Below are 22,582 nucleotides of genomic sequence, written 5' to 3' on the forward strand. Positions count from 1 at the left end.
CCTCTACCTCTCCTCTTCCTCCCTCACCTCCCTCCTCTCTCTCCCTCTCCTCCCTCTCCCCTTCCTCTCCCCTCCCTCTCCTCTCTCTCTTCCCCCTCCCTGTTCTCTCTCTCTCTCTCTCTCTCTCTCTCTCCCTCTCTCTCTCTCTCTCTCTCCCCTTCCTCACTGTGGTTGCCTCGTGACCAGGTGCCTCACATTCCTATGGTCATGGAATTCACTGCCATCATGGACTGTACCTTACACTGTGAGCCAACATAAACCCTTCTCTCTTAAGTTGCTTTTGGCAGGTCTTTTTTTTTATCAGTGAGAAAAGAAACTAACACAATGAGAGTACTCTAAAACCTTCAGTTCACCCATGAAACCTCGCCATCATATCCATATTCAGCAATACCACCACTGTAATGACTGTCCTCAATATTTAAGACAGAACAGCCAACCCCCAGTGTTTCTATAAGCACCACACATGCAGACGGATCACTTAATACAGCAAGCAGTTTTGTATGTTTTATGATATGGCATCATTTCCTCCATTCACTCCCTTGCTGAAACCTATCTCCCTGACACATTTGCTCAAGGCAAAATGCCATGCATAACAAGACACAGGGAGTAAAATGACCAAATGCCTCATAACTGTTCCACACAAGGGACTTCAAAGCTCCTCTGAACCCATCTCTGATCCCTCATACACAATTTCCCTGGGCTTACATTCTTCCTATAGTTAGAAGAGACTGGAAACCCCAAGGATGTAAATCAGGGATGTCCTAGCTTTCTGTTTAGCAGTTTTGCAATAACTATAAGCTATCCCTCCAAATTTTCCATAATTATATGTTCTGTGGGTGATCTAAGCATGTGGTAAATACTCCTTTAATTATGATTAGTGGGAAATTTTTGAGCTTGGTTCTATCAAAATGGCCAAATGACTTGGCACTGTACGCTGCCTCAGTTCTGTGGGGTTTGCGCGTGTTATGGTGTGTGTGGTGTGTGAGTTGGGAGGGTAGTGTTTGGCTGCTGAGATGGGTTTCACGGACCATCTCACCCTTTCTCAGAGGCATATACAAATAAACATATTCTGACCCGTTGTCCCCCATTAGGAAAATCTGCCGTGACTCTTGCAAAGCATTTTTACAGTAAGACTCTAAAAAAAAAACTAAAGATGTTTATAGCTTGGGGTCCAGTAATTCCACTCTTGAGAATCAAGCATGAAGAAATAAGTGCCATGCATGAAGAGCTTATGCACAAAGATACGCGCATCGTAACAATGAGTCAATCAAAACCAACTAAATAGCCAGTGGTGCTGAGAAGCAAGAGCTGATGCTAGTCGTTAGCTTCAACCCTCTCAGGAATAATTGTGGAAACCTGAGCATCTAGGCTTCCTGCATTCAAAAATGGAAGCTAGGTGCATGTGCTTTGAAGTGCTGTCCCAATAAAATTATTGTCAGAGTGTAATAATGTAAACGACACTTGCGATATCATAGTAGCTTTTCATGTATTGAGAAAATGGTTCTATCCTGGAGTGCTCCGAACATGTCATGTTCTCTAACAAAGAATTATGTGAAGTCTACTGTTGTGAATCTTGGGGAAGTGGTTGAAGCTAGATGTAAAAATTGTAAAGATATTCGGATAGGTGTGCATAATGATGAAAAATTAAAACACCTGGTTAACACCCCGTTCTAAACCCCACTAAAACTGTGGTTAAAGGATTGATCATTTACACTGCTGTGTTCTGCTGCTGGTGGTGCATGTGTTTGTGCGTGTGTGCATATGAGTGTGTGTGTGTAGGTCTGTTTGAACTGATATTGGAAAGTCTTCCTTGGTCAGTTCTCAGTGTAACATTTGGAGATAAAGACTCCCACTGATCTGGAACCTCACAGCTGTGTCTAGACTGCTTGGCCAACAAGGCTCTGGGATCCCCCTATCTCTAGCCCCTACTATGGGGGTACAAGCATGTGCTGCTAAGCGTGACTTTCGATCGAGTCCTGAGGATCCATTCTCATGTCCTTATGCTTGCACAGCAAGTGCTATGCCCACGGACCCACCTCCCCAGCCTCCAAGGGGTTGTTCTTAAGCCATAATCTCACAAGGATAGGAGTAACAGAGAAGCAGTACATTGAAAACATTCCTGGAATATGAACCACTGACGACTAACATTACAAACTGCAGAAGCCTGCATCCTCTCTCACTTCATCAGAGAATCCAAGGCCAATCTTGATAAGAGACTACTTATCTATCATCAGGCCTATTAACTTTTCGCTGTGGGAAGAGTCAGGGGAGGGTCATCTGTCCCTCACCTGAGGTTTCAACCACTCCTCCATCCTTCCTCTATCCCAAGTACAGGGAATCCTTCTATGGCCACTCTCATTTCAGGTAGTGACATCCATGTGACAGGTGAAGGATGGTGTTCCATATCAGCCTTCTTAGAGAACCTCTAAGGTTAAACGCAAAAGGCAAAACAAGTATGGGGGGGAGCAATACAGAGAGGGCTAACTCTCCCAGAAAATATCTTGTCAATCATCCCTGAAGGAGAAAAAGATAAAACATCTGTTAGACAATAATAGAATACTAAAGAAAGACAACAACTGAGAACAAAAGAGAGGTGAGGGAGGGAGAGAGGGGTGAGAGGGAGAGAAAAGGAGAAAGAAGGGGGAAAGAGGGAGGGAGGGAAGGATGGACGGAGGGAGGGAGGGAGGGAGGGAGGGAGGGAGGGAGGGAGGGAGGGAGGGAGGGAGGGAGGGAGAGACTAAAAAATGTCATGGAAAAGTTAAAATATAAAGTTCAGGAAAGATTCCAGGTGAAAATCAAACTGAAAAGAGATGGAAGAGATGACATAGAGAAAGCGAAGGGCCACGTGAGGAAGGTCATGGGCAGAATGGAGGGAAGGTGGGGGAAGCTGAGACAGTAATGGGGAAGAGCAGTAAAGAAGGCTGAGAGGGAAGAATCAGTCGTCAACAGAATTCTTCCAGTAAAAAGGGCACTGGGTATCAGTTACCACATACTATGGAATACTTGGACCTGACACTTCTTGTGAGTCTCCATGAACCTCATCAGAGAGGATTCTGGGAGCACAGGGAGAGCAGAGGACAGTGAACAGCCTTTAATACCTCATCGTATAGCAAACTGTTGCAATCACAGACAAAACTCAGAATAAAATTACCACAAGCCCCACATTCTAATTCCAACAAATTCCCAGTCATCAAATCAGAAAGTTGAATAAAGTCCCTTCCCTCTTGGAAAAAATAACATCGGAGTACAGATCATTAAGTGTTTGGAATGGTGGTTACTGGCTTGCCTTCTGACCCACTCAGCTAGACTTCTTAAACAGCCCATACCCACCTACCTAGGGATGGTGCCACCTAGAGTGACCTGGGCCCTCGAATATCAACACTGATCTCTTACAGATACGGCCACCAGCCAATGTTATCTGGGAAATTCCTCAGTTGAGTCCCATGTGACTCCAGTCTGTGTCAAGTAGGCAACAAAAACAAACCATCCTGGAAAGCAAAGATGGAAGGAGATACACAGAAGACACAACTAAAATCTTGAGCCACACCCTGGGCAGTCCAGACCCTAGATAGTACACTGAATTTGTGTCCTCAATCCGGTATCCTGCAGACTGGCTGTTAATACTCCATCCTCTTTAATCAACTCTGGGGGATGAGGTATCCCAGATGGCACACCACTGGGCAAGGCAATTCTCCACAGCTGAGGTAGACCCTGGGAGACAGGACTCCTGGATCACTGTGCCCTGCCCCACCCCCACCATGAGAATACTAGATAGTGCATTTCGGGCTTTTCATGCCTAGAAAATCAGCCCTTATCAGTGAACCCAACAGATATGGCGCCTACATTTTCCAAATGAAATATAAACATTCCTTAGAGAGGATATAGCTTTAGCTGCAGACTGGTGCAATAAAGTATCACAATAAAGTGGGTCACACAAATTTGTTGGTTTCTCAGTGCATATAAAAGTTATTTTTACATTACATTGCAGTCGATGGAGTCTGTAATTGCATGAATCCTAAAAATACCAACGTAAATGTCTTTGTTAAATAAATGCTTTATTGCTAAGTTATGCTAACAGTCATCTGGGCTTTTAGCAAGACACAATCATTTTGCTGCTAAAGAGTCTGACCTCAATACGGATGGATTCTGGAAGATCCAAATCCCACTTTCTGAAGACTAGGGTACCAGTGGCAATTTCTGACCAGACAATAAAGTTCGCTATGTTAATTAGCACATCTTTTCCTAAAAAATTTCCCTGTGACATTAGACCCACAATAGAACTTCTCTTCAAACTGGAGTTAGCCCTCTTTTATGTCATCACTGCTTTGCCAAGTTTGAATAACAGTTGGTGAGACTTCAACAAAATACAGCAACCTTGCCCATCCATTGAAGCTGAAGACCCTTATTCCTCTGCTCACCCAGTGTGGTGGTTTGAATAGGTATGGACCTCATAGACTCATGTGTTTGAATGCTTGGTCCATAGAGCATGGCAGTATTAGGAGGTGTGGACTTTTTTTTGAAGTAGGTGTGGCCTTGATGGAGGAATTGTGTCACTGCGGGGAAGGCTTTAAGGTCTCCTAGGCTCAAGCTACACCCAATGTGGCACACAGTCTACTTCTTTTGGCTTCAGATCAAGAACTAGAACTCTCAGCATGAGAAAGGACTCTCATGGTCCTTTTCTAGCACCATGCCTGCCTTCATTCTGCCATGTTTCCCTCCACAAAGATAATAGATTAAACCTCAGAAACTGTAAGCCAGCCCCCAATTAAATGTTTTCCTTTATAAGAGATACCTTGGTCATGGTGTCTCTTGACATCAATAAAATCCAAACTAAGATACCCAGTGTCATGATCAGGGTTTCTATGACTGTAACAAAACACCATGACTAAAAAGCAATTTGGGAAGGAAAAGATGTATTCGGCTTATGCTTCTAGAGATCATAGTCCATCACCAGAGGAAGTCAGGACAGGAACTCAAGCAAGGCTGGAACCTGGAGGCAGGAGCTGATGCACAGACCATGGAAGGGTGATACTTTCTGGCTTGTTTCCCATGGCTTGCTCAGTCTGCTTTCTTATAGAACCCAGGATCACCAGCCCAAGGATGGCACTATCTATCCTCCTCCCTTGATCACTAATTGAGAAAATGCCTTACAGCTGGATCTCTTGGAGGCATTTTCTCAACTGAGGCTCGTCAATGTGACAAAACAAAAACATCACTATTATGCCACAACCCTTCCTTTCTTATCATCCCCAAGATCTCACATTTAAAACATAAGTAACTTTAAAAGTCCCACAGTCTTTACAAATTCAAACACATTAAAATTTCAATCCCTTTAACATAGCCAATCTCTCTAAAACTCCAAATTTTCCTTTAAAAGTTCAAGGTCTTTTTGCTTTGGACACCTCTAAAAATTAAATTAAATTAAATTAAATTAAATACCTTATTCAAGGGGGAAGAACCAAGGCACAGTCACAATCAGAATGGAGCAAAATTAAACTCCAACAGTATAAAAACCTTAATGTCCAATGTCTGGGATCTATACCTGGTCTTCTGGGCTCCTCCAAAGGGCTTTTGTCACTTCTGTGTGTGTAGCACATATGGCTTATTTTCTAGGCTCTAGCTGACCCCACTCCACTGCTTCTGTTGTTCCTGATGGTTATCCCATGGCACTGGCATCTTGAAAACTATTGGATCTTCTTCTGCAACTGGACTGTACCTTCACCAATAGACTCTCATAGGCCCTCTTCATAGTGTCAGTTCTCAACTTCTGTGCCATGATTCCATCAGTCCTGGCCCTTTAACTGGCACTGAGAATCAGTAATGGCCTCTCGCAGTGTCAAACCTCAGCTGCTTTCCACGACCCCTTAATGCCTTCAAAACCAGTACTGTTCTCTGTGCCCTCAGAAAACACTTCCCAGAAGACTTCACCTTTCTGGTTTCTTCTTAATCACCACTGATTTCTTAGCTCCAGCTAACCAGCGTTAATTGTCCCAGTAACATAAAAGTTTCACTGTAATAGTTCTGGTATCTTGATAATCATAGCTGATTGCTTAGGCCCAGCAAACCAGAACCACAGAACCTTAAATTAAAATAGAAATGGCCCTGATAGAGTTTTTAATCTTCCCTCTGAAATTTCACAAGACAGACCTCCATCTTCCGCACTGCTCACAAAATTCTTATCTTCCAAGTTCCTACAGAACATCTCACCAAGGTCTCAGCACTCAATGGCTTTTCTAGTCCAAGGTTCCAAAGTCTTTCCACAATGCTCCCTAAAACATGGTCAGGTCTGTCACAGCAATACCCTACTACATTGGTACCAACTTCAGTCTTAGAGTTTTATTGCTATAAAGAGACACCATGACTAAGGCAACTCTAAATAAGGAAAAACATTTAATTGGAGCTGGCTTACAGTTTCACAGACCTTAGTCCACTATCATCATGGCATCTCGTAGGCAGACATGGTGCTAGAGGACTCAAGAGTTCTACATCTTGATTCAAAAGAGGACCAAGAGGAGATTGGAATTCAACATTGGGTGGACCTTGAACAGAGGAGACCTCAAAGCCTGCCCTGACAGCGATGCTCTTTCTCTAACAAGGCCATACCTACTCCATCAAGGCCACACCTCCTAATAGTGCCTCTCCCTATGGCCAAGCATTCAAACACACAAACCTATTAAAACCACCACACCCAGGAAGTGCCTGACTCAGTAGTTTTATTGCAAGACTGCAGCAACTCAGTCTCCTTTGTCAGCTCTGCTCCTAATTCTAGTTCTCTTGCTTCCTCAGGATGTCTATAGTGACTTCCTCCACTGCAGCCTTGAACCCAAGTCAGTGTAGCCACTGGAATTAATCTCTTCCAATTTCCCATTCAGTATTTCATCTCCTCCTGTGAATCAACAATGTCATTAACCGTGTCTGGACTGGTGACCCTTTCTAAAGGCTTTTGATTTTACTGAAATGGCATGTGAGAGCCTAGAGTCTCTTCAACCCATATGCTGTAGAGTAGATCTTGTGTTAGAAGGCATGAAAACATTAATATCAGTATTGTACACTTCCATGAGATACATGTCAATGGCAGTAATTGGGCGGGAGAGACAGCTCAGTCAGTGAGGGCTTACTGTGCAGGCATGGAGACCTGAGTCTGAGCCCCAGAACTGTGTAAAAGAAGTCAGAAATGGGGACATGTGCTTGAAATCCCAGAACTGAGGAGGCATGTGAAGGAGGATTCCAGGTGCTTGTTGGCCATCCAGAGAAACCTAATGATTGCAATCCAAACCACGTGAGAGACCCTGTCACAGAAAACTAGGTTGATAGCGTCCTGTCTAATGATACCCAAGGTTGTCCTCTAACCTCCAAATGAACATAAACACATGTGCATACACATGAAGATACACATATAACATGTACACACAAAAAGAAGTAGTGTTTTGAAAGCAGTCTTCTCCAGGGAGTAGTAGGTCTCAAAAGCTGCCTTCGAGCATTCTGTAGACCACATTAGAACACATTTGCTATTATCCAGGCTCTCATGTTCCATTTATGGAGCACAGCCATAGTAGACTTAAGAGCCCTGAAATTTTCAGATATATGAGGAATGATTGATTCTTAACTTAATGTCATCAGCTGCCTTCCCTAACAAGAGAGCCAGCTATCCTCTGAAGCTTTGACTTTTTCTCTTTTGCTATGAAAATACAAGAAGCATCTTTTTTACAAAATAAGACATGGTTTAACTACCTCGGAAATCTGTTGAATCAGGCCACCTTTACCAGGCATTTCCATCACAGCCTGAACATCTCAAGGCGACTTCATCGATACCTGCTGATTATCTTTGCTCTGGTGTATATAAGCCGCTTCCCTAGAACCTTGTAAACCAACTCCTGGAACCCTAAAATGCCTCGAGAAGCCCCCTCTCCTCTCTTGGAACTGAAGAGCATTAAGGCTCACACGGATGGAACTTTAGCCTGAGAGGTTTCTGCGGCTGGTTTGAGCTTCTGTCCTGACCACTAACACTTCCTCCCTATCGGACCGTGGGCTCTTTTCCTTGCTCACTGGAGTAGCTTTTTAAATTTCCTCCAAGAACTCTTCCCTTTCTTTCTCAACCTGAGTGTTGGCTGTACCAGCTTTGTCCTGTCCCTGATTTTGACATGTCTTTCTCATGGGGCCTTGATCACCTTTACCCTTTGATACACAAGGAATGACAGTTGCTTTTATTTGAGCACTGAGAGGCCAATTATTAACTGTACTAATTTCAACACTGGGTCTCAGAGGATAAGGAATGAAGGGAAGGGAAGGGATCTTGGGTAGCAGCTGGCTGTGGAGCAGTCAGAACACACATGACATTTGTTACATTTGGTCCTTTATGAGTACCATTTGTGGCATTCCAAAAAGGTCACAGTGGGAACATCAAAGATCACTAGCCGTGGGTCACTGTGCCATAAGAAGACCTGAAATGTTTGACATATTATTAGAATTAATAAAACATGACACAGCGACACCAACACAGTTTGTGCTGCTGAGGGGAGCAGCACCTGGGAGTGTCCTGACCTACAGTCACCAAGTCTTCAATGGAATGCTATCCAAGGTCATGGGTCATTATTTTCTATACCAATTGTACAACAAGTAAAGGCATCATCTGGTTGATAATAGTTAGCTGAACATTTAAAAATGGCTACTAGACAGGATTTTAAATATTCCCACCACAAAGAAGTGATATCTGGCTAAGATGAGATACATATTATATATTGTACCATTTTTGAAAATCCACACTGTACCGCGCAAAAATACATACTTGCCACATGACCATTAAAAATTAAAGATGTATTTTAAAAGATAAAATTGGGTGAGGTGTGACTCATTGGTAAATTGTTTCCCTAGTATCTACAAAGCCCTGGGTTTCAATCCCCAACACTGCATAAAACAGATGTGGTAGTCCATATCTGGAATTCCTGCACTTGGGAGGTCAAGGCAAAAGAAATCTCTAGAAGTTCTAGGTTATTGTTGTTCCAGTCTGATATACGTAATACCTCTTCAGGAAAAGACAGAAGTCCTGACATAAGACTAGAAATGAAGGTGATGATAGAAGCAGACAGAAGCTTTTTCTCAGCCCTCATTCAGTGAGGCTCAATGAAGCAAGCCCACATTCATCAATTCTCTGCTCCAGGACACTGCCTCCTTCTCCCACCCAATGGTGCCTCCTTGTCTTAGGTAATCTGTATTTCTCAACATATGGAAAATTGGTTTTTCTCAGAAGTCTAATCCTCCTCCTCCTCCTCCCTTAGCCCTAGAAGAATTAAATCTTTTTTCCCTTTGTAGTCTCTGAACACAAGGCTGTGTTATAGCCAAGAGTTTACAAAAAGACAACGTTGAAACCATAATTCCACGGCCCGGATGCTGGGCTGGCGCTTACTGCCTCTATGACATTAATCAAAGGCTATGTTCACTGTGTTCTCACTTGTAAAATATAGCTAACACTTGTCTCATCAACTTTATAAACAGGGCTAAATTAGATGTATGTAAGAGTGCCTATAAATACCTATGCATAATGCTTGAACCAGTCACTGGCTGGCTGATTGGCGAGATAGCTGGTTGGTTGGTTGGTTGGTTGGTTGGTTGGTTGGTTGGTTGGTTGGTTGGTTAGTTGGTTGGTGGTTTGGATGGTTGGATGGTTGGATGGATGGATGGATGGATGGATAAATGGATGGATGGATGGATGGATGTTCCCTTGCTTGCTTTCTTGCTTGCTGCTTGCTTGCTTGCCTTCCACTTGCTTGCCTAACTGGCTGATTGGTTGGTTGGCTGACTGGATGCCTGCTTGGCAGGTTAACTGGTGAACTAGTTGGTTGGTTGATCTCTCCTTTCTTCCCTATAGCAGAGAAAGATAGTACTTAAGTAGAAAGCTCTTCTATTCAGGATATTCACGGTGGCCAGATGCATAAATGAGTCACTGACAGGTCACACTAGACAATTGTTTTGTGTAGACGACTTCATGTGTAGATGACTTCAGGTCTTTAGTGGGTGGATCTTCACCATCTCACTCATTAAAATGTATCATGAAGCTAGAAAACTCCAGAAGTTGCAAGACTGAAGTAGACTGTAACATAAGTTGCCTGTGTGTGTCCTTAGTGTGGTATTTAAGCTATCTTCTCTTCAGGCATTTCCTGGATATTTAGAGTTACTTCCACAAAACAAGATGTGACTGCATTAAATACTACCAATGGAACAGAACAGGACAGAAGCCTAACATGTAAGTGGCTGCTACATGATCTGTAGTGGTCCAGTTAGATACCCAGGAAGTGCTCATGTTAGCTACATGATAATGACCAGTCATGGTCCAGCCAGACACACAGGAAGTGCTCATGTCATGACCACACTCCCTTGTCTGTTCCTTGCATTAGCACAATCCCAAGCTAATATTTTAAACATTGCTCTAAAATCTTTCTTTCTTTGATGTAGAAGACCAAATTTTTCCATCATTCAAACTTGTTTTTAATATTCCCATGAATCATATCCCGATGGGTTCTTGCATAACAAATATTTGGAATTTATCAATTATTCTTCAGCACATGTTAACTTCAATTACCACACTGAGTTGACAGGCTTGAAGCCCAAAACCAAAAGCTTGATTTTTTTTTCTACTACATCGATGAGTGTTTATTAAACTTGAAAATAGTTCAAGGATGCCGTTTCCATCTTCACAGATGCCTATGGCCATCTCTGGGAATATGCATTCACTTCTGTAAAGAGGAATGGAGCCTTTCCTCCATCAGTCATCTGTACCTTGGTAAGACTCAATATACGATTCTTGTCTGAAGGCAAACTATGACAGACAAGAGAGCTATACAAGACGAGGAGGCAGTGGGAACTTGAAGGTTTGGTGTCAGGGCACAGGACAAAGCCTTAACTAAGAATAATTAATTTATTTCAGTGTTGCCCATGGCCAACTCTGAGACTGCACTAAAGAGGGTCAGATATCACATTTATCACATTTAATACTTACTCAGAGAAGTCACTTCTGCTAAAGTAGCCCCCAACACGTTCCCCATTCTATAGCACTGTCCACATTCAAGAGGAAAGCCTATACTCATATAATAAAAACAAACATGTATGCATGTTTATCTATATATCTGGGGATTGTGAGAGACATAGAGGAACATATTAAGGTTAAAATTGAAGGGGTGCTAGTCACCTGTAATTATTAAAGAAGGTTCTTTAAACTCTCAGGGTCTAGGACCTCACACAGAGGACATGAGAGACATAAGAGAGCTTCGCCCTCTTTCATTCAGATAAAGGCTGTCCCCTCCCAAACAAGCACACCCTTCAGTCTAAGGTCTAGAGCTCCATCCATCCACCAGGGAAGGAAGTTAGTGTTGACTGTTTGTAATGGAGTTGCTTTCCCGGCAACTGATGCTTTTCCAATGTCCTCAGTTGGGATGATAGGACAGCTTCAATGAGGTACCCAGATACTCCCACTTGCTTGTACCCAGAAGGATAAAGTGCTGAAGCTGATTTTTGTTCAAGGATGAAGTAACCAGCTTCCAGTCTCTGTGTGCCCCAGTCAAAGCCAATGAGAGGCTCCCAAGGGACTGAAAGAAGGCAGAAGACAGAAAAGCTCACAGAAGGGCAAACACGAAACCTTCCTCTTTCAGGACTGCTATACCACTCTATGCTACTGAGGAAATAATACATTAGGCTCTGTGTTTTAAAAGAACTTTCAATTTTGCTTCTCTTGTAAAACATAAGTAATTTGTATTTGCCAGGCTCCCGTCTTTGTTCTTCTTGTCTTTGTTCTTCATCAGAGCGATACCACACCTGAGAAAGACAAGAGTCGGGAACATGAAATATTCCTAACATCCTCTACTCTATTTTCAACGAACCTCTTTTCCATGAAACTTGGCTCAACCTAAGTTTATAATATTTTTTTCTAATTTCTTTTATAATTTTTTTCTTCTATATTTAAGCCAAAATGTTTGTTAAGGTCCTTTTAAATTCGAAGAAAATGAAGTCTTTTTTTTTTTTTTTTTTTTTTTTTTGTGATGCAGAGAGCAATTCCAGACCCAGCAGGGGAGAGCTTATGACTGAATAACAACCACCACCACCACAACAAAAACCCTCTTCCCTCACACAAAATGTGAGCTCCCCTGCCTGGGGTTCACACACTAATGACTGTGTGACTCATTGTAATGTATGCCTTCGATGCTGAGCCTCTTCCCCTCTGCTGACCTTGGCTGTACAGTAAGTGCTGAACCCCTAACAGCAAGTGCCTCTGGGATTGTCTTTCTAGAAGTTTCCTCTGCATCCCTCTTCTGAGCCCTTCAAGCCAGCCAACACCACCGAGGAGCAATCTACCCAGAGGCTTTAATTGACACTTGGCATAAAAACCACACCTATTAACAAAATCACCATTCTCCCTAGGAGTAAGACCTTCACCTCCTTTGGTCCTGGAGAGCAGGCGATGGGTACTTTCCAAATGTCGGGTGGCTGACAGCCTCTGTTCTGTCTCTGGTTTTTCTTTGTGAGCATTGTGCATCCCGAGGAACAGACAATAAAGGACTTGGGGAAGAAACTGAATTTGGAGTAGTGTGGAAAGGTGTGGACTTGCCAGATAGACCTCGCTCTAACTCTTCCTTTGAACCTCTCAAAGGGCCGTGGGTAGTGGGAAACCATTCAAATCTTGTCACACATGATAGGAAATTCAGATTTGAGTCTATTGGAAGAAGTGGGAGATAGGAAAAGATCCACGAGAAGCCATTGCACACTTACTTCATACAGGAACTACTTGGATTTATACTGCAGTCCACATGTCTGCCATCACCGTTTCTGTACCCTTTATATTTGTATGTGTACATGTGCACATGTCCCCCACACATGTGAATACAGTTGTCTATGCATATGTATTCATCTACATATATGGAGGTCTGCAGTTGACATCAGATGTCATCCTCTACCTTATATATTAAGGCAAAGTCTCTCACTGAACCCAGAGCTCTCCATTTTGGTGAGTCTAGCTACCCGGCTTGCTACAAAGGTACCCTGTCTCTGCTTCCCAAGTGTTGAGATTAAAGACAGGTGCTGTTACATTAGTCATTTTTTTGTTGCTATGATACCACACCATGACTAAAAGTCTCTTATGGAGGAGTTTATGGTGGAGGAGAAATGGCACCAGACAATCTAAACAGGTAGCTGAGAATTCAGACACCAACCATACAGGAAAAGCAGAGAAAGCAAGTTGAGTCGGGGTGGACCTATACACTCTCAAAGTCCGCCCCCAGTGACGTACTTCCTCCAACAAGGTTGTGCATATTAAAGGTTCACAGTTCAAGTACCTGAATGTATTGGAGCCAGTACTCATGCAGTCCCCCACATATGCCTTCCCAACCTTTTTGGTTGGTTGGTTGGTTGGTTGGTTTTGTTTTTTTCGAGACAGGGTTTTTCTGTGTAGCTCTGGCTGTCCTGGAACTCACTTTGTAGACCAAGCTGGCCTCGAACTCAGAAACCTGCCTGCCTCTGCCTCCCGAGTGCTGGGATTAAAGGCGTGTGCCACCACGCCCAGCTGCCTTCCCAACTTTTATGGGCTCTGGAAAGTGGCAGTCTGGTCCCCACTTGCACAAGCAAGTAACAGCACCATCTCCCAGCTCCTGACTTCAGACCCTGCCAGAACAGGAGGGCTGCTCTGCTTCTCAAGAGCAGTCTGAGTCAAGTGACTTGCTCTGCTCAGTGAAGGTGAGTTCAGGTTACAGTGCAATATCCAGATGTAGGCTGGTTGGTTGCCACCGTGAGGAATGCTGCTTTCTGGGGTGCTCCTCTGAGTCTCCAGTATGTCTATCCTGCAGGAAGGAAGGCTTTCCCCTCACACTGGATGACAAAATGCCTGCACACGGAGCCTAGCCACTGCATTCTTAGCCACATCACAAACAAGAAAGGCCTGAGATTAGAAGTAATTTGTGACACAGAAAGAGCTGAATTCTACAGCACTTTTGATTGATTGGTTGGTTGATTGATTGATTGATTGATTGATTGATTGATTTTTACTTGTATGAGTGTTTTGCATGCCTGTATGTCTTTGCTCCATGTGTATGCCTGGTGCCCTTGGAGGTCAGAGGAGGTCATTGAAGCCCTAGGAGCTAGAGTTAAACAGATGGTTATGGTCTGGTGTGTAGGTGTTGGGAACCAAAACCAGGACCTCTGTAAGCACTGTAAGTCCTCTTAACTACATCCTTTTTAAATTGTTTTTTTTTCTCCTTTGAAAACCCCATGCATGTACAGTATGTTATGATCACATCCACTCCCTTCTCCCCCACCCTACCCTCATGGCAACCCTCCAGTACCTCCCACTGCATCTCCTTCCCAACCTCATACCTTTCTCTTATCATTTTAAAGGAATATATATTTTAACCATTTAATGCTGTCTATAAGAACACCAGTGTAAGATCACCCACTGGGTCATGAACAACCTACTCATGGTTGTTGGCATTTCCTCTAGGCTCTGCCCCACAGTTACTTGATAACAGCCAGTTGTGCCTGACTCATTATAAAAGGGGCTGCTTGCCCCCTCCTCACTCTCTTCTCCTCCTCTCTTTCTCCCTTACCCTCTTCCCCATCTGTCCTTTCTCCCCTCCCCCCTCCTCATACTCATGGCCAACTAACCTCTACTCCTTTACAATCTCTCTCTCTCTCTCTCTCTCTCTCTCTCTCTCCCTCTACCCCCTCAACTCTGCTCCCCCATGTCCTAAATAAACTCTATTCTATATTATACCGCCTTGTGGTTCATACCTCAGGCAGAAGGGATGACTCTGCTTGGGCCCACAGAGGCACCCCCTTCACACACCACCACCACCACCACCCCATTCTTCCACCAAACATATCCCTGGCTTCTTTTTTGTTTTTATAAAACACAACAATGCCCCAGCAGCCATCTATCGCCAATAGCTAGAGAGGGGTCTTGGCAGCTACCTTTCATACTGGCTTTTTTTTTTAATTATGTGGGGTTTTTACTTTTAATTATTCATATTTCTGTGTATCTCTTTGTGGTATGCATAGATTCCCAGAGGCCAGAGGCATCAGATATCCTAGAGTTAGAATTACTATCTATTGTGTGCTACCAAACACTGTTGGGACCTGAACTTGAGCCATTTACTAGAGCAGAAAATGCTCTTAACCACTGAGCTGTCTCTCCTGTCCCTCTGTTGGAATTTATCAGAAATGAGTTTTCTCTTTTAAAAGTGACATTTAACTATTAACACCAACGCTTGCTTTTTTGTCTATTTTCTCGTGGAAATATAGCAATCAGTGGAAAGAATACACAGTGTCAAAAAAAAAAAAAAAAAAAAAAAACCTTAGGCAAAAAGATAAACCTACAAACCAACAAGAAGCAGGTTTAATCCAAAGAATATGCCACTGAAAATTAGTAACAGCAGAACTTTAAGCTCAAAAACACTCTATCTCTCCCTCTATGGCTCTCTCCCTCCGCAACTGTTCTATAATGGAGACCAAATCCGAACGTTCTCCCCTGCCCACTCCCCCAAGCACCCCATAATTAAGTGCCATTTTCTCAATCTGGGATAAAACTGTAATGCCCGTACCACTGAGCCCGAGCAGAAGGCATATGAGGCTGGGTAAATTGCATGTCTGGGGCCACTTGAGCTCTATAAGAACAGTGCTATAGGCAAGAGCGGAAGGAAGGGGCCCCCTGGTAACAGTGTGTTCAAAAAACGGTAGATTTCTACATGCAGCGTTCAGAGCCCATCAGTGTGAGCCGGAATGAAAGCATCCCTCCAAGAGAGAAAGGAAAATAACACAAGGAGCAGAGAGCTCCCCGCTTAGTGTAAGTGTCCTCCCTTCAGCTATTAGCCCATGATGAATCCGACCTCCGGTTTTGTGTGTGAGCTCCCCCTTTATGAAGCAATGTTGCCAAGAAGTATTGAAAAGATGAGCCACAGACAGCAAAGTGCTTAACTATCCATAGATGTCATGTAAACATGCGCACAATAGAAAAGTAACTGAATGAATAAGAGGGGCTGGGGACATAGCTCTGTTGATAAAGTGTTTGCCTGGTATGCAGGAAGCTTTGGGTTCGGTTTCCTGAACCACATAAAGCCAGGCAAGGTGGCTCATGCACGTAATTCTAGACCTTTGGCAGATTAAGAAAGATCAGATGTTCACGATTATCATTGGCCACACAGTGAGCTTGAGGCCAGCCTGGGTTACATAAGACCCTGTCTCAAATAACCAGGAGAAGGCAAGGGAGAGAGGGAAAGAAAGAATGGTAGGGGGAAGGGGAAGGGAGGGAGAAGGAGAAAAGGAGAGAGGGAAAGATGGAAGGACAGAAAGGGAGGAAGATATAAGTTAGAAGTTTTTGTATATTTGCCTTTATGCATTTTAAACTGTTTTCTTCTTAGACAAGGTCTCACTGTATACTCCTGGCTTTCCTGAAACCCACTCTATTGACCAATCGGGCCTGGAACTCACCGAGATCCACCTGACTCTGCCTTCCAAGTACTGAGATTAAAAGTCTGTGCCACCATACCCAACCATATTTCAGATTCTTAGACCATATTGAAGTTTTACATGCCAAGAAAAAAATGTCGTAGGAACTAGAGAAAACCATTCCTATGGACCCTCATAACAGTCCCCAAATCACACATCTTACAGAACCATATAACAACAAAATGAGACATGTCAGTCACTTTTAGAATTCTGATTCAGACACATAGCCTCAAAACATGATGAGACCACAGGACAACAGGATAAACCTGTATTTGTCAGGGAATGAAATGGGAAGAGCTTATTGTTTCTGGTCAGGGCTGTGATGGCACTGTGGTTCTATGGGGGAAAGGTCTTATCATTAGATATATATTATAAAATGTTTGTATACTGCTTCAAAACTCTCTACAAACAAACAGAAAACTGGCTAATGTGGGGGGTGGGTGGGGAGAATAAAGCAAGACTGGTAAAACTATGGAACCTGGTTAAATTAAGTAGTGAATACATGCAGGTTCACATATTAACAAAAGAGTTACCTTTGTGCTGGTAGAAAAATGTATTTTAAAAGTCTTACATAAATGTCACTGGGTGGTGGTGACACACATGTCTAATCATAGTACTCAGGGAGCAGAGGCAGGCAGATCTTTGTGAATTTGGTGACATCCTGGTCTATAGAGCAAGTTCTAGGACAGCCAGAGCTATACAGAGAAACCTTGTCTTAAAGTAAATAAATAAATCAAGTTAAAAGATGAATATCATTAAGTATGAGAGCATATTGTTTCTGAAAAGGAGATTTTAAAGGGCAAAATACAGTAGCTAAGGAAATGGTTAGCAGCTAAGAGCACTAGTTGCTTTTGCAGAGGACTTGGACTTGATTCCCAGCACGCACAGAGCAGTGCACAACCTTTTGTAACTCGTTGTTCTCATGTCCACCAGCCAGTCATGTACATGGTACATGCTCATACATGCAGGTGAAACACTCAAACACATGAAATAAAATCAACTTTTAAAACGCAAAATAAAATATATTATATGTGAACTTTAACTCTCTCTTGGAAAAAACTACTAAAAAGCACTGTGAATATCTTGTACAACATGAATATCAACTGGGTAAGAGTAGGAAATTATTGTTAATTTCCTTCAATAAGATAATCATATAGAACTTGTTTGTGTATTCTTAGAAAAATTAAGCCAAAATAGATAGTTAGAATCCGTCATGATTTATAGAATTTCAGTTCAAATGTGTTAGCAAACATGATAATATTTATTAGGCCATGTCCATATAGTTTCCGTGGTTAAAAATTTGGGAAAATGGGGCTGGAGAGATGATTTAGCAGTTAAGAGCACTGAGTGCACTTCCAGAGGTCCTGTGTTCAATTCCCAACAACCACATGGTGGCTCATGACCATCTACAGTGGGATCTGATGCCCTCTTCTGGTGTGTCTGAAGACAACTACAGTCTACTCATATACATAACATAAATAAATAAATATTTAAAATTTTTGGAAAAACAATAAGTCTCTAAAAATGAAACAGTTTTAAAGTTCTTAGACTATAAATAAATATTAGAGAAACAGAGGTCACTCCACTGTGCTTGGATAAAAACATAGGATTATAAAGATGTAAATTTCCCTTAACTACTTGATTTTGCACTTTTTCTGTGACCTTTTAAAATTAACACTTAGTTGACAAACAATATAAGTATCTGTATTTATGTCATACAATGTTGCCATTATTAAGATTTGTTTTTATATGTGTGTATGTGCCTGTGTGGATGTATATGCCTCTGTAGATACCCAAGGTGGCTAATCCAGAAGAGAGTTTTAGGAGGCACATGTAGTTATGAGCTGCCCAACTTGGGTGCTGGGAACTGAACTCAGGTCCTCTGCAAGAGCAGCAAATGCTCTTAACTGCTGAGGCATCTCTTCAACCCCAATCTTGAACATCTAAGAAACAAAGAAAGAGGATATTTAAGGGTTGCCAAATGACTCTGAAAATAACTAATCAGGTAAGGAAAAATCAAATTTCCTGAGAATATAATATGATCAACACGGGGGAGGGGGACTATGACCTCATCTGGAGAGAGCATTGCAGTCAAAATGAAGAGCAAAGAGTGGCCCAGGGGATGTGGGAAATGGGCTGACTAATGATACAAACTCAAAAAAAACTCAATGAAAAAAATATCAACAGCGGCAAGGAGCAAAGCCAGTCTAGAGAACTGAATCTGGGACACAAAGGTCAGAACAGAGACACCCACAATCCTTCCGAAACAGAGAACAAAACAAAGATATAAATGAATGTCAGACATACATAAATACAAAGGAAATCAGGCATGGCAGCTCCCTATGTCCCAGGAGATAAAATAAGATCAGCGGGTTTTAGAGAATGTTGCCAAAAGTTCTGAACACTCTAGTAGAGAGATCTTCTGAAAGTGCTGTGTCTCCTTTCTCTGTCAATCCCTCCCTGCAATGTAACTTTGTAGCATCTCACAGGAGAAAACAACTCAGGAAACTAGAAAGACAGCTCAGTTGATAAGAGTGCTTGCTCAGCTGCAGATGGCCCATGTTCAGCTCCTAGGGCAGGGTGGGAGGCTCACAACCCCACAGGACACTAGCTCCAGTGGATATGATGTGTCAAGCCTCCTCTGGATCTACACTCAGATGTGGATAACCCACACATAGATACACACTCATACGCACAATTAAAAAGAAATATTTTAAGTGATTCCTCATCCCTGCTGTTCATTATGAGCTAGTGACCTCAGTCATTTGCTTAGAATGACGGGATGTATTTGATGTCAAGCCATGCCCAGGACAAACACAAGCCTTAAGAGACTGCCTGCTTCCATGTTTCCTCTGGAAACTCCATCCAGCTGTCATTGTCCCTGTTCTGGCTTGGTTCAGGATGAGCCTCCAGGGAGAGTAGAGCCTTCTTTGGGAGGCCAGATCCTGCTAAACCCAGCAGCTGACAACAGATGAGTGTGTGAGGCTATCCCAGAGCAGAACTAATCAATGAAACTCAGGTCGTTAAACTGTAAAGCTGAGGGTCAAACAAATTAAGGTATGTCATTCTTCTAATTGAGAAGGAAAGTAAGGTACACACACACACACACACACACACACACACACACACACACACACAAATACACACCAAAAAATAAAGAAATTTAACAAAAAATTTCAAAGGGATGTAGACATGACCCACTGGTTAAGAGCACTGGCTGCTCTTGCAAAGGACCCTGCTTCAGTTCCAAGCACTGATAAGGCAGCTTATAACCATCTGTCACTCCAGTTCCAGGGGGTCTAAGGGCACTTCTGGCTCCACAGGGCACCAGGCATGCACATAGTACACATACATACATGCAGGCAAGAATTCATACACATATCATAAAAAATAAAAATTTAAAATAATAAAAAACATTTACATTTCAAATTAAATAAAAAGGGAACTTAGAGAACTCTAATTGCTATATGAGGTGGAGAGATGTGTGTTAGAAAAAAAGTCTGGAAAAACTTTCAAAGATTTAAAAACTTGGTGTTAAAGTGGACTCCAATCAATTGTGCAAACTACCAGCAAACAGAAAAGCAGCAATTGTAAAATCTGCAGTGCAAAAGACAGAAACAACAGGATCCATGAACATTAAACAGCAAATAAAACCAAAATGATTGGAGTAGGAGCAAAGACATAATTCACTGGGATGAGCATAAACAAGATTAAATTTCATATTAAACATGATGGATACAAAAAGAATCCAATTAAGCAAGAAGCCTAGAGTTTGAAAAAAAAATGTCAGACAAATCCAAATAAACAGAAAATGACACTTGGGTTATTAAGATAAGACAAAGTTGAACTCAAGGCAAACGTATTGAAAGGGACTTTTAATGATTTTATAATAACCATTTTACGCTGATAAAGAATATTCAAAGTTACCTTCTGAATGTCCATGAATATACATCAACTAACATTGTTTCAATACAGAAAATGAGTAATAGCAGAAAGCAGGAAAAAAAATCATTCCAAAGTATCCTTACAGTGCTGAAGATAGACCAAGCTGCTATACACGTAAGGCAGAATTAGGGTTCTGCTGCTGTCCACTGTTTTAGACTCAGCTATGCCTGTGAGAACCTGATGGGGGCTTCCTCCTTCACTCAGAACCTTGTGACCACCTTTTGTGTGCCTGTCAGGGATTTATGGACACCTGGAAGCGCATTCAAAAATGTTTTTATGGCCCCTATGTCTTAACAGTACTAGCTAAAAGGATTTGACTTAGATAACTAATAAAGTTTGGTTTAATAATTACCAAGTTTTCACTCTATGCAGAATAGATTCCCAGTACCCACAAAGACAATCCAGACTTCTAAAATGTGCCAGCTGATCATCTCTAGCTAAAAGGAAAGAAATTTAGAGCTGAAGCCAGGCAGTGGTGGCGCATGCCTATAATCTCAGCACTCAGGAGGCAGGAGGATTTGAGTTTGAGGCCAGCCTGGTCTACACAGTGAATCCCAGGACAGCCAGAGCTACAGAGAAATCCTGTCCAGAAAAAGAGAGAGAGAGAGAGAGAGAGAGAGAGAGAGAGAGAGGGAGGGAGGGAAGGAGGGAGGGAGGGAGGGAGGGAGGGAGGGAGGGAGGGAGGGAGGGAGGGAGGGAGGGAGGGAGAAGGGAGGGAGGGAGGAAGGAAGGAAGGAAGGAAGGAAGGAAGGAAGGAAGGAAGGAAGGAAGGAAGGAAGGAAGGAAGGAAGGGAAGAGAAAGGTGAGAGGGGGTGAATAAAAACAGGGCATCTATAAAAATTAAAGACACTTTGAATGGTTAGATATTATTCACCATAACTCTCTGGATAAAGAAGAAAACAGAAATGAGCACCAAAACATTCACCAAACCTGGGGAACGGCTCCAGCCGTGAGAAGTTTGATGACTAAGCATGGGGACCTGAGCTCAGTCCCCTGGGGTCCATGTAAAATGCCTGACAGCATGCCTGTAGTCCTAGTGCTGGAAAGAGGGACACAGGAGGCTTCCTGAAGGTCACTGACCACAAAGTTTTTCCAAGGCAGTGAGGTCCTGGTTCAAAGAGAGACCCTCAAAAAATAAGGTAAAGAGTAATTAAGGAAGATTCCCAACATTGACCTCTGGCTCCCAGATAACACACATACACACACACACACACACACACACAGAGAGAGAGAGAGAGAGAGAGAGAGAGAGAGAGAGAAGGTTTTTTTAATCTTTAGAAAAGAGAAAGTGGAAAGATAGGGTGGGTGTGGGTTATTATTCACGATGCTGAGATGTGGGAAATGCTATTGTAATACAAAACAACAAAGACTGACATTTAAGCAAACAGAAAGATAATTAGAACTAACATGGACGAAAAACCCCAGAAACAGACATCAATTTGCACATGGTACAAATGCAGAATAGATGTGACTCTTTAGGGTGATGGCATGTCCTCTGATAAACCTGACTCTCTTGCCTATACCCACTTTGGAGGAAAAATGAAGCAGGATCTTTCTATGTTGCTGGACATAAATTCCTTGGCTTAAGTGACCCTCCTGTCTCAGCCTCACAGTTAGATTAGGAAAACCACACTAACAAACACTAGGGCTGACTCCTCATAATCCTCAGACATTATGAGAACCAGTAATTGGAATATTTAAAGACACAAACGTGGTCCTCCTTTAATTTATATTCCATTCGTGTGTGCAGGGAGTGTACTAGGACAAAGCAATTTAAACTATTCTTTCATCAAATCGTGACAAGAAATACAGATGTTTATTGTAGCTGTCCACATTCTACAAAAGGGAGATGGGTGCCTGCATTAAAGCGATTGGCTCAAGGTCATGCAGTTAGCAGGTCAGATGTAGGAAATTGAGACCTGGATCCTTCTGACACACTGAGCTTCCTCCAACACACTCCATGTTCTGTCAGGGTACTTAAAACACCACTGACACTGGTGAATCATAAATCATGCTATGAGACGCTACAGACACCAGAGCAGAGACTGACTCTTAGGAGCAATGTATGAAGTTATCAGTGCTGCTGTGGCAATCTCAATCACAGCAGAGTAATACAGAAACGCATAAACCTTGCCATGAGCTCTCCTCCTCTCAGAGT

General features: G+C 42.6%; 1 long non-coding RNA gene across 1 annotated transcript in view; it reads right to left on the bottom strand.

Moving 5' to 3' along the window:
• Nucleotides 1-10,780: 10,780 nt before the first annotated feature.
• Nucleotides 10,781-22,582, bottom strand: part of Gm39436 (predicted gene, 39436) — a 35,986-nt gene continuing 24,184 nt past the window's right edge. Inside the window, exon 6 of the long non-coding RNA NR_165307.1 lies at nt 10,781-11,805. This is a non-coding gene — a long non-coding RNA (predicted gene, 39436). The remainder of the gene's footprint in view (nt 11,806-22,582) is intronic.

Source organism: Mus musculus, chromosome 9 (genome assembly GCF_000001635.26).
Source record: "Mus musculus strain C57BL/6J chromosome 9, GRCm38.p6 C57BL/6J".
Taxonomy (NCBI): domain Eukaryota; kingdom Metazoa; phylum Chordata; class Mammalia; order Rodentia; family Muridae; genus Mus; species Mus musculus.